Source organism: Bison bison, unplaced genomic scaffold, assembly GCF_000754665.1.
Source record: "Bison bison bison isolate TAMUID 2011002044 unplaced genomic scaffold, Bison_UMD1.0 scf7180017864527, whole genome shotgun sequence".
NCBI classification, from domain to species: Eukaryota; Metazoa; Chordata; class Mammalia; order Artiodactyla; family Bovidae; genus Bison; species Bison bison.
Window position 1 is genome coordinate 11,293,882 of NW_011495078.1, and position 5,800 is coordinate 11,299,681.

The following is a 5,800-nucleotide window of genomic DNA, read 5'->3' on the forward strand; positions in this document are numbered from 1 at the left end:
TGTATAACATTTCAATTCATGTTTCTTTCAATCTTAGGCTTTACCTCCTCGATAATAACCATTTTTTTTTTCTGAGTCATAAATTTTCATCTCAAGAAACTTGTTTTTGAATAAAGAGCTAGATGCTACAAAATTATGAGTATGTCCTTCAATGCTCACTGTGAACTCTCAGCAAAAGTTACAGGGAAGAGGAAACTAGCAGCAGGCAGATTTTGGAGCAAAGCCTTATGATGATGATGGTGATGAAGGCAATGAAAGCTCTTCCCAAGCAGCCAGCACAGGGTTCAAGGGCCACTGCCCAGGAACATGACAAGGATCTCATATGGAAAGAGGGTCCACTTGCTAAATGCTTCTTGAGAGTTAAAAATATATATATATACATGTATGCAAATAGGCTTGGCTTTTTTTGGGTCCCTAGGGGATGGTATCTTATTTATACAGAAGTTGGCAGTACCCTGTATCTGTATTTCAGTGGGTTGGTTACCAGGAAGGGTACGGAGGATGTGCAGTGGGGGTGTAATTGTGGCTGGCCTTGTTAAGATGGAAAGTAAAATGGAAAATCATGAACTTCACAGTCACCAGGATTCTTTACAACATTATCGTTGTTTAGTCACTAAGTCATGGTCTGACTCTTGTGACCAAATAGAAATACCTCTGTATAACCTGGGTTCGATTCCTGGGTCAGGAAGATTCCCTGGAGAAGAGAACGGCAACCCACTCCAGTATTTTTGCCTGGAGAATGCCATGGACAATAGCCCACCAGGCTTCTCTGTCCACGGGGCTGCACAGAGTCGGACACGACTGAGGAACTTAACACTTTCTTTACAAGTAGCACGGCCTCCCCAAGTACAGTAACCCATCTGCCAGCTCAGATTTGCTTTACTGGATCCCTCAACTACCTCAAGACAGTACCTATCAATGACTCCACATTTGATAACTCAACTAAAGAAATGAAATGGTATATGATGGGTCATACTTAAAATTTTTATTAAGCTTTATATCCTGGAAATACTTTCTTTTAAAGCCTTACCTTACTCACTTTCAGATTTTATCCTGTAAGAAAACTAATCTTAATGGTCGATTCAATACCATTTACTGTGTACTTTCAGATTTGTATTATGTTAATTTCACAGATAGCTTAAAGCCATTGTCAAAAACAGCCATTGGTCTTTGTGACACCTTATGGAGATAGATGGAGAAGGCAATGGCAACCCACTCCAGTACTCTTGCCTGGAAAATCCCATGGACGGAGGAGCCTGGTGGGCTGCAGTCCATGGGGTTGCTAAGAGTCGGACACGACTGAGCGACTTCACTTTCACTTTTCGTTTTCATGCATTGGAGAAGGAAATGGCAACCCACTCCAGTACTTTTGCCTAGTGAATCCTAGGGACAGAGGAGCCTAGTGGGCTGCCGTCTATGGGGTCGCACAGAGTTGGACACGACTGAAGCAACTTAGCAGCAGCAGCATGGAGATAGATGACCGCATGGATAGAAGTCAGGAACTTAGGGCCTTTCCTTCATCTATAAACTTTTCCAAGTGAAGAAGAAAAAGGGCAAAATACTATATTTTATGCAAGGTGGCACTTATGTAGACATTTGAGTTTGATTCCCAAAGAGAAACCATTGTGAAAGTCGCTAAATGAAAACTAGAAACAAAAGCTTCCTGAATTTCAGAGCATCTTTACGGCACACAAGTTGTATGACTGTGTTCCAGCACAGACTACTGTGTGTATGAGCCAACATGCTGCTTCATAGTAGATGAGAGTCCTCTTTGTGCTAACAGGGTCAGTTCTTAAGATCCTTCAAACAAGACAATAAATATCTATGTCACCTGACAAAGGAATAATGTGCTTTTTTTCAGAAGTCTTCTGCCTCCTCCTTCCAGTATACCACAAGTCTATATAAACGATTTTATCCAATGATAAGGAGCCATACTGCCAAAATGGTAAACTTTAACTGCTAAGTCGCTTCAGTCGTGTCCGACTCTGTGTGACCCCGTAGACGGCAGCCCACCAGGCTCCTCCGTCCCTGGGATTCTCCAGGGAAGAACACTGGAGTGGGTTGCCATTTCCTTCTCCAATGCAGGAAAGTGAAAAGTGACAGTGAAGTTGCTCAGTCGTGTCTGACTCTTGGCGACCCCATGGACTGCAGCCTAAAAGGCTCCTCTGTCCATGGGATTTTCCAGGCAAGAGTACTGGAGTGGGGTGTCATTGCCTTCTCCAGGTAAACTTTAAACCTACCCCCAATTAATCTTTTTTAAAAAGGTCTGTACTCTAATCAAACTCAGTTCTTTGTTGTCCTTCGAAAGGACCATACTGCCCATTTCATTCATGAAGCCGCGGTTCCTACATGGCCTTGGAGCACCCTCCCCCTGTCTTGTATTATTAGTTGACTTCAGGTTTATTTCCCATGCGTTTCCCTTGGGAGCAGGTAAGCTTGGAAAACAGGGTCAATGATGTATAATATTTATATTCTGTTACAGAAAAATAGGAGGTGGCCTTATATATCACACATTATTTGAAAATCACAATCTATAAGTCCTTCTACATTGACCAGGTGATATTAACAATTTTAAATAATAACAGGGAGGTAGGAAGAAAACACCTAAGAAAGCTGATAGCTACAAGGCAGCTAACCATATTTCCTCTTCCACAGTTTTATTTTTATGTCTAAAAGGATCATTTGGTTAATTAAAAAAAAAACTCTCAAAGCTACTTAGCTTGAGTCAGTATAAACACGTAGACTCTTCAGTGACAGTAGAGGAGAGTACAGAATAGTGAAGGTTAGATTTTAGAAATGACATCAGGTATACATGAAGAGTGCAATTGGTCCAGGAATTATGTAATGTCTTCCTTTTCACAATCTGTGAAACAGGATGAACAGACTGTATTGCCCACACTTTATAAAGAAATCCAAATTCAGGAAAGGAACCTGGTAAATTAAGAGACAGGGAGCAGCAGGAATGTAACCCTAACTTCATGTCTCAGTCATTAAAAGGACTGAATCACACAGACTCAGAGAAAAAGTATGAGAAGGCAGGTTTAATTATAGGCCAGCAGGGTAGCTAACCCTTATACAGGACAAATACCCAAGAGTGGGAAGACTACACGCTCCGGCTGTGAGTTCCCCGAGGATGAGGGTGTTGCAGGTTATACACACAGCATCTGGTACACAGCCTGGCCCAAAGAAGTCTCTCAAATACCCAGCTAATTGCATAGCACCTCTTTTGTACTGACAAAATACTAAAGCCCTACTGAAAGATCTCCAAGGTTGTAAATTTTTTCAGGAAATGAAAAAGAAGTTACATATGCTAGAGAATATGTAATTGTGTAACTGAAGACAGGGCCTCTCAAAGACCCTGCAATTTAAAGTAGATATATTAAAGAACAGAACTAACGTCCCAAGAAGCCAGTTCATATTTAGTTACAGAAATATGTTCTGCTCGAAAACAACTTTAGATTTCAAGAGGCAAGGGCAGTGACTCCTACTGATCACTAAAAAGTACCAGGCAATCTTAAAAGAGGAAGCACGGCCCTTAAATAAACTTTTAAAATGGTCTATTTTGGTCACTCTTAGCCCACTGCAATTTGTTATTCTTTGCAAAGCTAAAAACATCTGCTCATTGGACTATTCAGATAAGAGTGAAAAAATGAAGAGCTGATCTGGCGACAACACAGCCCGTGTTTTGGAATCTGGGGGCGACTAGATCTGCTCAGGAGAACTGATGTCACCGGCAGTTTGCTTTACACTAAACCCTGAAGAACTGGTCACTTAAAAAGTGATCCTCAGACTTCTATTCAACTGCAAGCTCAATTAGCTGAGAAGGAACAACTGCTGACTATTTACTACATGCCACTTTCAAGTACCTGACAGGCATTACCTCCCTTAATCCTCACTACTTTAAGGGGCGGGTAGAACTTTATCTGGGGCTTCCCACGTGGCTCAGTGGTAAAGAATCCTCCTGCCAGTGCAGGAGATGGGGGTTTCAATTCCTGGGTCAGGAAGATCCCTTGGAGGAGGAAATGGCTACCCACTCCAGTGTTCTTGCCTGGAAAATCCCATGGACAGAGGAACCTTCGTGCTATAGTCCACAGGGTTGCAAAGAGTCGAACATGACTGAGTGACTGAGCACACACACATATCTTTATTTTGCTGATGAGGAGACTCGAGTGCCAGGCCATGGAGACGTGGAGCTGGGAGCTCGATCCAAACCCTCTGGCCCCAGGGTAGTGCGACTTGGACCATGAGGTTTTCACCACTACAGAATTATGTTCATTAAGAGACGGCTCCATTCCTCCACTTCCTGCAGCTTCCTGGGCCTTGGACACGTCCCATCACCACGTCGGACCTTCAGCTCATCTTCTTTCCCTGTGGGAGCACCCTAACTTCTCTGCTTCTCAAGCTCCATTCCCTCAGTCCCACACCCTCAGTCCCACACTCAGTCTCATCCATGGTATTTGGCCAGTAAGCCCTGCTTTCATTTTCTCCTCCAGAACTTACTCTTGCCCATCTTTTCTTTGCCCCAAATCAGCATCCTAGGCTGGACGCTGGCAACACACACCTAAATGACCACAACGTCTTGCCCACTGCTCCCCTCACCTGGAGCCAGACACTTTAGCCTTCCTTTCAGGTACTATACTGGAAGTCAGCAGATTAATAACAAAAACCACGCTAAACAACTCCTAACAGTCACATGGTATGAGACTCTAAGGCTTTATATATAATTAAAGCCGACAATAATTCTTCAAGTTTGGCCCCACTGCTGCTGCTGCTGCTAGGTCGCTTCAGTCGTGTCTGACTCTGTGCGACCCCATAGATGGCAGCCCGCCAGGCTCCCCCATCCCTGGGATTCTCCAGGCAAGAACACTGGAGTGGGTTGCCATTTCCTTCTCCAATGCATGCATGCATGCTAAGTCACTTCTGACACTGTGTGACCCTATGGACAGCAGCCCCTCCTCTGTCCACGGGGTTCTCTAGGCAAGAATACTGGAGTGGGTTGCCATTTCCTTCTCCTGGTCCCAGTACTATCACTGTTTTATAGATGAGGAAATTATGCCCCAGAGAAATTCAGTCAATTACCCAAAGCCACACAGTTAGCAAGCAGGGGAGACAGGCTCTTGACTCTACAGTTTGGCTCCAAGGTCTGTCACTTGTTATCATGGCATTGTCTCTTTTAAACAAGCAGAGTATATGCCCAGGTCCTCAGACAGCCTTGAAAGAGACACTTACTGCTCACTGGATATTCTCAACTTCCTGTTGTGGGACATTTGACTACCTCCGGCCAATGGGTTGGGCAGAAAAAAGCTGTAGGTCCCTTCCAGGCTGGAGCTCTGGACGGCAGTGAGGGACCTCCCACACCGCTCTTCTGCCATGGGGACCAGAGAGGTTCTAGATGGTGGGACCTCTGTCAGTCTGGGTCCTTGAATGAGTAAACGGGGAACTCCCCAGCCCATACCCCATCCATCTGTGTTGACAAAGTAGCACAAACAAGAGATGCATTTATATTCAGCCACTGAGATCTCAGGGTTAATTTGGGGCCGCAACAGAGGCTAATTAACACACCTACCCATACACCAAGGGTAAGAAAAGAATGTACCCTCTATGCGGTTCTCCCGGCAAACAGATGTAATCTTCCCTAATCCCAGTTTCATCATGTCATTTCACGCTCCAGGATTGAGAATAGTTCCCCATCATGGACCGCATGAAGCAAAAGTTCCTCTCGTACACTTTCAAGCGTCTGCTACCTCGCTGTTCTTCATTGCTCAGTAAGTACCTCTCAAGACAGCCGGTCTACCCCATG

At 44.3% G+C, this 5,800-nt stretch overlaps 1 protein-coding gene across 1 annotated transcript in view; it reads right to left on the reverse strand.

Annotated features, from left to right (window-relative positions):
* The window catches only part of UBAC2 (UBA domain containing 2), a 143,575-nt gene that overhangs the window by 85,236 nt on the left and 52,539 nt on the right, over positions 1–5,800 (reverse strand). The window lies entirely within an intron of this gene.